The sequence below is a fragment of the Phascolarctos cinereus genome, unplaced genomic scaffold (assembly GCF_003287225.1).
Source record: "Phascolarctos cinereus isolate Bilbo 61053 unplaced genomic scaffold, phaCin_HiC Scaffold_5;HRSCAF=322, whole genome shotgun sequence".
Taxonomy (NCBI): Eukaryota; Metazoa; Chordata; class Mammalia; order Diprotodontia; family Phascolarctidae; genus Phascolarctos; species Phascolarctos cinereus.
This window is the reverse complement of record NW_027555958.1, coordinates 389854030-389865331: the sequence shown is the minus strand read 5'-3', so window position 1 is coordinate 389865331 and position 11302 is coordinate 389854030. Positions and strand designations below refer to the sequence as shown.

Here is an 11302-nt window from a genome sequence, read left to right as displayed (position 1 = left end):
GGGAGGCTGAAAGACCCTGCTGTGCACCCAGAGCTGCCCTTCGAAGAGAATAGTTAGGTAGAAGATCTCACGGAGAAGGTGCGGTAAAGTGCTGTCAGACATATATTATGTTCCCTAACCCTAATTTCCTTGCTCCACTGGTATTTTTGTACACCACCACAGAATGATGAGAAATAAAACTCTTGGACCCCTCAAAAAAAAAAAAGAATGTAATAAATGGAAAAAAAAATGCTTCCATCTACATTCAGAGTCAATCAATTCTTTATTTGGATGTGGAAAGCATTTTCCTCCTTGAGGCCTTTGTACTTGCCATGGATAGTTGTGTTGTTGAGAAGAGCTGAGTCATTCATTGTTGATCATCACACAATGTTGTGATACTTTGCACAGTGTCTTCTTGCTTCTGCTCATTTCACTTTGCATCAGTTTATAAAAACTTTCCAGGTTTTCCTGAAATGGGCCCATTCATAATTTCTTAGAGCACAGTAGTATTCCATTACATTCAGCCAGTCTTTAATTGATGGGCATCCCCTCAGTTTCCAATATTTTGCCACCATGAAAAATGGCTATTATAAATATTTTTGCACATAGTGGTATTGTGGGATCAAAGGATATGTACAGTTTGGATTCCCTTTGGGCATAGTTCCAAATTGCTTTCCAGAATGGTTGAGTCAGTTCACAACTCCACCAATAGTGCATTAGTGTCCCAATTTTCCCACATTTTCTCCAGCATTTATTATTTTCCTTTTCTGTCATATTAGCCAATCTGATAGGTGTGAGGTTTTGTTTTAATTTGCATTTCTCTAATCAAAAGTGATTAAGGCATTTTTTTTCATATGCCTATAGATAGCTTTGATTACTTCATCTGAAAACTAATTGCTCATATCCTTTGAGCATTTATCAATTGGGGAATGGTTGTATTATTGTAGATTTGACTCAGTTTTCTACATGTTTGAGAAACGAGGAGGATTCTGATTTTTGATCCACTCTGCTATCTGCTTCCATTTTATGGGAGAGTTCCTCCTATTCACATTCACAGTTATGATTACTAACAGTGTGTTTCCTTCCATCCTATTTTTCCTTCTTTTTGTCTTCTCTCTACTTTCATCCTTTCCCTCCACAACAGTGTTTTACTTCTGTCTACTGCCTCACATAAGAATGTCCTCTCTTCTATCCATCCCCTTCCCCCTTTACTTAATTTCCCCCCTCCAACTTTTTTGTTGGGTAACATAGATTTCTATATTCAACTGATTGTACATATTATTACTTCTTTGAGCCAATACTGATGAGAATAAGGTTCAAGGGATGCCCATCGCCCCCCCTCACATTCTATAATAATAATAATTTACCCCATTCTACCTCTCCCTTCCTTCTGTACCCTGTATACTCTTCTTTCTCATACTCTAATTATTTTGTTAAGTCGTTTGCTGAAATTCACCTTAACCTCGTACTGTCTGTCTATGTATATTCCTTTTTGCTGTACTATCAGTGGTACAATTTTTAAGAATTACAAGACCCTTCTTCCATGTAAGGATATAAACAGTTCAACTCCATTGAATCCCTTACTTTTCCCCTCCTGTTTACCTTTCTAGGCTTTTCTTAGATCTTTTCTTAGAACTTTTTCTTAGATTTTCTTTTCCTTCTATTTCATTGAATGACCATATTTTCCTCTGAAACATTCCCTTGAATGTTTAATTTCACCAGTTAGGTGATTCTTGGTTGTGGTCCTAGTTCCTTTGCCTTCCAAAATGTCATGTTTCGCGACCTCCTATCCTTTAATGCTGTGGCTGCTAAGGCCTATGTAATCCTGATTGTGGCTTTCTGATATTTGAATTGTTTCTCTCTGGCCACTTACAGTATTTTTTTTTCCCCTTGACCTGATAGTTCTGAAATTTGGCTATAATGTTACTTGGAGTTTGTATTTTGGGTTCTCTTTCCTAAAGTGGTAAGTGCATTCTTTCAATGCCTATTTTGCCCTCTGGTTCCAGGACATCAGGGCAGTTTTCCTTGATAATTCCTTGAAAGAGGCCCAGGTTGTCCTTTTGATTACGGCTTTCAGGCAGTCCAATGATTCTGACACTGTCTCTTCTGGATGTATTTCTAGGTCACTTGTTTTTTCAATGAGGTATTTCAATGAGGTATTCCTTTTCTTCTATTTTTCATTCTTTGGAATTTGATTGATTCTTGAAGTTTCATAGAGTCGTTAGTTTCCACTTGCCCAATTCTAACTTTTAGGGAGTTGTTTTCCTCAGTTCGCTTTTGTACTTCCTTTTCCACTTGGCCAATTGTGCTCTTTAAGGAGTTGTTTTCTTCAGCGGATTTTTGAATCTCCTTTTGCCTTTGGCTAATTCTACTTTTTAAGCAGTTGTGTTCTTTTTCCAAGTTGTTGACTATTTTTTTTTCATAATTCTCTTGCATCGCTCTCATTTCTTTTCCCAATTTTTCTTTGGCCTATCGTGTGATTTTTAAGCTCCCTTTTGAGCTTTTCCATGAGTTCTTTCTGGGCTTGAGACTGCTTCCCATTTTGGGAGGGCTTTGCCTAGCGATGTTTTGGCATTGTTATCCTCTTCTGAGTTTGTGACACTTTCTTCCTTGTCACCACAATAACTTTCTATGTTCAGATTCTTTTTTGTTGGTGTTTTTTGCTCATCTTTTTTTGGCTTTCTTCTTTCTTTAAAATTTGAGCTCTGCTTCTGGAGTGGAAGGGACATTCTTTAAAGCTTCTTGTGCCAGGTTGCTACAGGCATTGGCTGTTTCCCTGGTGCTGCATTGATGTTGCACTGAGACCCACAGGGGAATTTCTTAATTGATGCTGCACTGAAGGGGTATGGTAGGGGCTGGCTGGCACTGCTAGAGGCTGTAGGGGTCTGTGCTTTCCTAGTGTTGAGCCAGGGTGGTAGTTCTGGTGTCTGGCATTATTGGTATGGCTTCCTGTTTGCCTGGGTGTTTGCTGAAGCATGTGGTGGTTCTCAAAGCCAGAGCCTGCCCATTCCCTGGCTCTGCTGATCCGCATGGGGGGTCCTGGTATTGATGTTTGCCTTCTCCACTGCACTGGGTCTCAGGATCTCCTGCTGGTTTGCTGAGGTGTGGCTTGCTTTTGCTTTGCTGGGGACACTTCCTGTCCATGACTGCGCTTCCCTTTTACCCAAGAGAGGCAGACCTCTCCTGCCTATTTTCCAAGTTTCTTGGGCTAAAAAAATGTTTTTGGATGTGATTTTTGCTGTTATGATAATTTACTGCTTACTCCACCATCTTGGATCCTGGAAGTTGAAGACTTTATATTCTTAATGTACATTAAGATATAGGATATAGGATAGGGAATAGAGTAAAAGATATCACAATATAGGATACATGTGCACCAGAGTGATATTTAAATATCTATTATTAGGCTAGGTGCCTAAGGAGAGTGGGACCTTAGGGCCAACTCCAACATTACAGTCTCTCGCCTGATAATTTTTAGGCTGGCATGTTGTGATCCTATATACTTAAAGAAAGCAGCTCTTGAGCTTCTTTGAGTAGATGCTTCTATTACAATGTCCCCAGTATCATATTCAAATTTGACTCATTTGATATTATTTTAGTAGAAGCTGGTTCATTAAATATATTTACCACTTCTATAAAGGGAAAACAAGCCTTGTATCCGGATAACAAATAAATAAACTACTATATTTCCTTTTTTTTCCTCAAAACTGAACAGTGATAACCAATAGTTTCAGTGGTAATCAGTCTCTGCATTTATTTCACATAGACATTTATAAATGATTGTTGCTAATTTTAAACATGATACAAAGTCCTAGGTACAAATTTTCAAATGTGATCATGTGTAAAGTCTTCTATAAATATTTAAACATATTAATTTTATTCGTAGTACCTAATTAGAGTGTGATGGATGACATGTCCTGTACAAATTAGGAAAAATTCACATCAGCATAGTTTGATTAATTATATGTTGTCTTGAAAATTCTTCTGTAATCTACACATAGGAAAAGTGTAACCTAATTTAGTATTGGATTTAAAGAATCATGTCATATCAATAATGTTGAAATATGACTATTTCTCATTGCCATGTCAAAAGAGATTATATAAGTATTTTATGATGACAATTGTTTAACATCTTTTCTGTGAAAATGGTATCTAATAATATCTTTGTTCTCTAATGTCTGTTCTTACATGTGATGCTCTCTTCCTGAATGGGGAAAAATAGCTACAATTTTGGAGCTAAAATTGACCTTAGCTATATCATTTAGACCTCTCTTTCCCAGTCCTTACTTTTACTTTTAGGCATATAGGGTTTAAGTCACCAACTTATGTGTGGCAGAGGTCGGTCTGGAATTCTAAGTTTCCTATCTTTTCCCTATATAAGAATTATCTCCACTATACCATTCTAACTCTTCTAGAATGGCCCTTACTATTTTAAAGTCATGTTAGGTTTGTCGAAGAACTGGGCCAAAAAGTTTGACTTAGTAACTAGTACTGAACTTGGTTTTATTTAAGTTTACTCAGCTGAACAAATGGAAAGTTGGTTGAAGTTCATTTTGAAATATGGAAGTCAGAGTGGACCAAAGCTGGGATTATGCTCATTCAGAAAGCCAATGGAGTTCAATTTTAATGCTAGAGAAATTTCTCTCTGGGGGAAGAAATTCTGTTTTTAAAACAGAAGTATTTGATCCTACTGGGTGAAAGAGGCAAAACTTATATTGTGATGATGGGGTGGAGGAGAAACTGAAGGAGCTGAAGAGTCAGAATGAAGGACAGAGACATTATTACTGGTACTGATGGGGTGTGGGCCCAAGCTGAGATCTTCACCCCTTGAACCAAAGGGAATCTGGCTCCCATTTGTCTACAGGTCCCAGCTCCTTATCTCCCTTTGAAAGCCCTAGCCCTACCTTTTGATCTTCTGCTTTTTCAAACTTCTTTCTTCCAGTTCCTCTCAGTATTTATTCCCATTGTCTATTCAATCTCTCAGACCTTCCAGTCAGAATTCTCACTTAGACCCTTTTCCCAGCCCCCTCCTCTGGCCACCCCAAGTTACTTTAGTGTGTGTAAGATGCACCCTGGCCCTCATTAACAGGCTGAGACTCTCATGCCCAAAAGGATGAGACTGTCTCACGCCCGCTTGTCCTTATGGGCGTCACCTGGCCTATATGATTTATCCCTAATAAACTCTTTTTCTGACTGGAAGAAGATTTGAGTTGAATTCATTCAGGAAAGGCCCAAGTCACAATTTTGGGGTTCCAGCACCCCAAACCTCTAGACCTCTTCAGTACCTAGGTTCCTATTGACTCAAAGGACCTTTAACCTTATCTATTTCATTGTGGGAGTAGAATTACATTCCAAGAAAATGTAAAATAAATCTTTGAGTGCTAGGACTAGTTTTATTTGCTTTTTGTTTTGATGTTATTGTTGCTCTTTGTTTCACTGTATTTTTTTTGTTTTGCCTTTGAATCCATAGCACTTAGCAAAATGCCATACAGATTACTGGTGCTTAATGGATCTTCATTGCGTTGGATTGGTTTATATTTATTCAGGGAAAGGACTGGACAAGAAAGAGAAACTGGGAATGAGTTTTAGTTGAGACCATGTACCAGGATGATTGCTCCATCACTTGTCAGGGACACACTGAAAGGGGTTGTTGTTGTTCAGGTACAGCATGGCCTGCCTCTGAGAGGCCTTCCAAATCTGATTTTCTGTTATTCTCTCATTCTGGAATTTCGTGATCTGTATCCACAGGAATACTAGTACTCTGAGTCTGCAGATTCTATGTGCAATATGAATAAAACACACTGAAAATAATGGGTAATCAAATCAAGAACCATACTTAAAATTGCAGCTAAATAAGTACACCTTTTATGAATAATTGGAGAAAATGGTTAACATCTAAATAAGCTTAAAATGTTGACTGCTTTAAAAAAGTCATTTAAAACTTGATCTATGTTTGCACATTTAACTCTAGCCTCTTAGCAATAACAATGGGAAAAAAGTTATTATTTAAGATGTATTGAAAATAGCATTAATTTATTATAATCAAGGAAGCATTCCTTCTGTTCAACATGTTGCATTTTCATTTGTAGTTCTTAGTGGAATAAGAAATCAGGATAGTTTGATGAATGCAATCTGTTAACAATGAATAGCTATATACCGTAGCAAAATTATTCTTTAGCAATAGAAATAAGTCAGATAATTCAGCAGTCAGGATCAAATAAACAAATGCTCTGTAAAGATGTTCTATCTGTGGCAGTGCTATATGGAAATGTACATGTGACATAAATATTTTTAAACATAATAATGCTTCTTGAATTCAAGCATTTTACTTATCCGCCACCCCTCCCCCTCTCAACTGAAGGAAGATCTTAAAGCTTAAAAATGCAGTGTCATCCTGATGGGGCATGGGAGTCGATCTGAACCCTAAGAGAAAAGGACCGTGTCTTTGAAAGCAACCCAGTCCCTGAATTTTCCCATACATTTCAGTAGCTCATATCACTGGTGCCTCTACTCTCCGCATCTGGGCCAGCGCAGCCCACCTTGATTACTTAATTTGCTTACTTGACACTCCTTAATCCCCTCCAGGCCCCTTTCTCAATTACCTCCAGACTACCTCAGGATACTTGCCACTCCTAGATCCCAACCAGATCTTCCCACAGTCTTTCTCTATAAAAATATCAGTCCTATCCTCATCAAAGACTCAGATTCTTAAAATCTGGCCTGCTTGTATTGGTGTCACAAATAGTTTAGACTCACTAGGAATCTTGCCCACCCTAAATGGTGTCATAATAAATTCACTACTTGGAGTAAAAGAAGGCTTGAGTGGTTGAATTTTTTTGAGGCAGACAAACACCTCGTGTCCTTGAATTTCAGGGTTTCTAGCACCTCTAGACTGCAACAATCCTGGGATTAACCTTTGAGTAGTCTCCTCCTTATATCATAAGGTGATTCAATGTGCTCTAGGCTGGATCTGACTGAGGCCAGTCTCCTTTCATTTATAATAGATATTATGAAATATAACACTGGTCATTCAACAGTTTTAAAAAAGGAGGGGAGGGGAATAAGAATTTTTATACATACATGCATACATACATAACATACATGCATGCACACACATTTACATATAGTACATATATAGGGCCTTGAGGCCACATGTGGCCCCCTAAGGCCTTCAAGTGTGGCACTTGGACAGGATCCAAATTTCACAGAACAAATCTTCTTATAGGACCTGTAATGGGCAGGCACTGTACTAAGCACTTAAAAAAATACATGTCATTTGATTCTCATAAAATAGTGAGATAGGGGCTATCCTTATAATTTTATAGGTTGAGGCAACTGAGGCAAATTGGGGTTAAGTGACTTGTCCAAGGTCACATGGGTAGTAAATGTCTGAGGCCAAATTTGAATTCAAGTTTAGAAGTCTAGGGCCCCAACTAATTGCCTAGCACAAATACTGTTTCTTGGAATACCAATCAATAGAGCAATAATTCCCTGCCCTTGGGAGCCCCATTAGGATATAGTGTGGGAATATAAACCTTTGTTCCATAAGATATCAGAGGGACAGTCTCCTTTCTTCTGAGGTGACTAATTGTGCATTTTCATTTCCCTTTTGTTGCCTCCAGACAATGCAATGTGTCCCATTATATTCATTAGTGTAAATAAAACCACATATTACATAATTTTTTTTTCCTTAGGCCACTGGGTTTAAGTGACTTGCCCAGGGTCACACAGTTAGTATGTGTCAAGTGTTTGGTCTTAGGCCATATTTGAACTCACATCCTCCTGACTTCAGGGCCAGTGCTATACCCACACATAATCTTGATTATACTTCATCAACATTTCAACTTAAATTGGATCCATAAAAAAAAAACCATGAAATACATAAAATTAAATGAAAATATTTAATTCAATTGACATTTTAAAATGTTTTTGTGTGGTTTTATTTTTGTTTAATATTGTGCATAGAAACAAGTAATGTTTATGTTAATCTAAAATGTAAGGTATTCAATAAATCTGTATAATAAAGTAAGCAAAATATGACAGGATTTAATTTCTTTTCCAAAGTTTCAATACATTTACTGACCTTTACTCCTCTGCTCAGCATGTAAATTACAGCAGTATCTCAAGATAACTGTTCTCTCTGGAATTTAGCTACCGTTGCATGTAAAATTGTGTGGCTTTTTGTGTTTTCCTAGGAATGATTCCCATTTTGAATATTCACAGTTTTCTTGAATTGTCATTTTTAAAATGTGTGGTATTTTCTAGAACACTTTTTGTACAACACACTATGATTAATGCCTTAACTTCATAAAAGTGTGTGAAAAAAGGAGAGCGAGAGAAAACCAAAGAAAAGAACCTCTCTACTTAACAACATTGTGCATGACCCAAATCATCGCACAATCTGTTAGCAATAATAATGTTATTTTAAATTATGCATTTCAACAGTTATCTCAGTCATAAGATATGTTTTAATTTGTCTAGGCTATACTCATAGGTTCAGCACCCATCTGTTTTAGAAAAATGTGTGCTTTATGGAGAGTTGAGGACTCTTATCTGAGGTGCTTAGATTTACAAAATTGTAAAAGATAGTGAAATTGACACTTCTACTCGTTCAGCAAACATAGGGAGTACTGAAAAACACAGTAAATGTCTGGGTTATTCCCATGAAAATATGCAATTTTACTTTTACCTTTTGACAGCAGAGTGATTACTAGGTACAGGATTGCCTGATAATTAGCCAGCTATGTCTCAGGAGTATATATAGACAAAACAACTGTGACTGTGTACGATTTTGCTGCACCTCTAATAACTATATTAATTTAGATGTAGTGTTGAGCGTAATCTACATTTCATATTAACAAAACTAAATGTGATTTTTTTTAAAAAGGTGATTTCTATTAATAAAATCTCAACTACTAATGTATTGTCTAAATGAAATATTTGAAGGAAATACTACATTTTATCTAGAGTTCAGTAAATAAAGATATATTTATTAAATATAAAGATATAATTGATTTATATATCCATGTGTGTTTACATATGTATATGTGTGTATCTCTCTGTGTATATGTATATGTGTGTGTGTGTGTGTGTGTGTGTGTGTGTACACTACCAAAGCATGGAAGCTTTGAAATTTATCCATAGACTCCCAGGTGAATAGACCCTTAGGTTAAGAATGTCCATACTAATGAGGGTGACTAGGTGGCACAATGGATAGATAGAGCACTGGCCCTGGAGTCAGGAGGACCTGGGTTCAAATCCGGTGTCAGACCAGACACTTGACACTTACTAGCTGTGTGACCCTGGGCAAGTCACTTAACCATGATTGCCTCACCCCCCCCCAAAAAAAAAAGCCCATACTAGAAGAAATAGAAGTTGGTTAAATTACCAGGCTGGAATCCCAATTTAGGTGGGTCCAAAATACAGCTTACTGAAATTTTCTTCAAGATACAATTCTTAGGTGCACAGAGAATTGAGAGCATTGGTTTCCCCTTCTTATATTGCTATATTCAGTTTATTCTCTAATCTCCCATGGATGGGTATCTCCCCATTGTAAAAAAAAATTTATATCTATATGTGTATATATATATATATAGGTATATCTATAGATTATAGATATATAGATATATAGATATACCATCTAGACAGATATCTTCAGAAGTACTAGCAGAGGGAGGAAGGCCAATCTGGGTTAATCTTCCTCTGCACTACTCATCCCCTACTTTAAAGAGATGGTTTCTGTTCTAATCATGCATCACTATCCCAAGTGCATGAGCTGGGTCTGACTCAGGCCGTTCTCTTGGCAGTTTATATTTTGTAACAAAATGAGACAATTGCTAGTCATTAAATGGTTAACAAAAATGTATTTACTTATCCATAGCAGGAAAAGAATATTCAGCAAGGGTAGGCATCAAGGATACTCCAAATTGAGTCAGCTGAGGAAAGCTCCCTTGCTCGAGTTACCCATTATGGTCCTCCAGTCTTGCTTTAGACAGCACCAAGAACCTATTAATGGCCATTTTGTACTTATGCTACCAAGAAGGTATTTCAGTAGTGTGAATCTTTAATCCACTGAGCCAACCAATATTTGAGGATGGTTTCAATACCCTTTTAAAAAATGCCTAATTTGTTTGTCCTTTATTTTTGAAGAGGATCAGTGACATCACAAGGTGATGTCTTGACTCTCAAATGAATTGGATTTAAGTGAGGGAGAGTTGCACAAAGTGGTCAGCCTTACTCTCTTTTCAGAGTCTTCTAAGTTCAGGGGGCAGCTAGGTGGCACAGTGGATAGAGCACCGGCTCTGGATTCAGGAGAACCTGAGTTCAAATCCAACCTCAGACACATAACACTTACTAGCTGTGAGATCCTGGGCAAGTCACTTAACCCCACTGCCTAAAGCAAACCCCAAAACATAGTCTTCTAAGTTCAGTGGCAAGACAAAAGTCAGGATGACTAGCGATGACCCAAGATGCAGTGGATAACCTTGGCATCTTTGATCTCTGACCAGGCTCCAAGTGCTCCACAGTGCCTGCTTCAGCTGCCTTCATGATTGTTCTAACAAATTGTTCTCTTCCACTCATTTTTCCAGGCACAGTCTTTGCATGCTTGGGGTAGACATTCCCCTAACTCACCTATCGGTTTGAGGCTGAGTCCTGTCAGTTACCCTCAACCAAGTTTAGCCCATCTACTGAGAAGTTTTACTGTGTGTGGTCATTGGGCATGCTACAGCTTCTTGGAGCCACAGGCGAGAGTTGGATGAAAGGTGGAAACTGAAGATGAGTAAGCAGCCATGAAAGGGGCTTGGCAAGTCCTCACATCAGAGGTACTAGTTCTTCCTGAATGTTCCATATGCCCATGAATATGTTATGCAAAAGAAAGGAAGGTTAGTAGTCCCTTTGATAAGGGTGGAAGAGTTCCTAGTGGCATTTATAACACACATGCAGTCAATCTATTACCACCTACTCTGTGGCATCCAGTTAATATTTTTGTTTGTTTGTTTGTTTTAAATAATTTTTAGCCTAACTTACATGGAAGGGGGAGAGAAATAGGATATTGCTCCTATCACACAAGGTATTGGAGAATCTAATTATCTAATTTCTACAGATCAGGGTGTGTGTGTGTGTGTGTGTGTGTGTGTGTGTGTGTGTGTGTGTGTTTAAGTATATGACAGGGTGAGGGGTGAATAAATTTTTTTTTTTAGGATAAGTAGATAGAAAATTGTTCTTTGATAATATTTATATTGATCAATAATATTCTACTTAGAATTGGAAAAGACTTTAAATTTCATTAACACTTATGTGAAGCATGAATACTCTGTGCAGC

General features: G+C 37.6%; 1 non-coding gene across 1 annotated transcript; it reads left to right on the top strand.

Moving 5' to 3' along the window:
* Positions 1-10840: 10840 nt before the first annotated feature.
* LOC144458133 (U6atac minor spliceosomal RNA) lies at positions 10841-10968 on the top strand. The gene has a single exon (XR_013487685.1). It is a non-coding gene; the product is annotated as a U6atac minor spliceosomal RNA (small nuclear RNA).
* Positions 10969-11302: the final 334 nt, after the last annotated feature.